We start from the raw sequence: 352 nt of genomic DNA, 5'->3' as shown, positions 1-352 counted from the left end.
TTTATCTGGTGCTTGTTGGCTTTAACATCCACGATGAACACGAGCGTGTTGTTGTCTTCTATTTTCTTCATGGCAGACTCAGTGGTTAGGGGAAACTTGATGATGGCATAATGGTCAAGCTTGTTTCTCCTGGGAGCGCTCTTCCGAGGATATTTGGGCTGCCTCCGGAGCCGCAGAGTCTTGGGCCTCCGGAAAGTGGGTGACGTGCGGATCTTCTTTTTCTTGTGGCTGTGGACGCCTTTCAGCACTGCTTTCTTGGCCTTCAATGCCTTTGCTTTGGCTTCGGCTTTAGGAGGGGCAGGAGCAGGACGTGTGCCAGGAGCTTCCTTCTTGGCCTTCGGCGCCATCTTGT

The 352-nt window shown here is 52.6% G+C and overlaps 1 pseudogene across 1 annotated transcript; it reads right to left on the bottom strand.

Annotated features, from left to right (window-relative positions):
• Window positions 1-5: 5 nt before the first annotated feature.
• On the bottom strand, window positions 6-347 carry LOC103253654 (annotated as a pseudogene). Its single transcript, XR_503895.1, has one exon. The product of XR_503895.1 is annotated as a 60S ribosomal protein L23a pseudogene (transcript).
• Window positions 348-352: the final 5 nt, after the last annotated feature.

The sequence above is a fragment of the Carlito syrichta genome, unplaced genomic scaffold, assembly GCF_000164805.1.
Source record: "Carlito syrichta isolate Samal-C Ts95f unplaced genomic scaffold, Tarsius_syrichta-2.0.1 Scaffold244116, whole genome shotgun sequence".
Lineage (NCBI taxonomy): Eukaryota > Metazoa > Chordata > Mammalia > Primates > Tarsiidae > Carlito > Carlito syrichta.
Note: the sequence above shows the minus strand (reverse complement) of the source record. Positions and strands in the feature narration are given on the sequence as shown.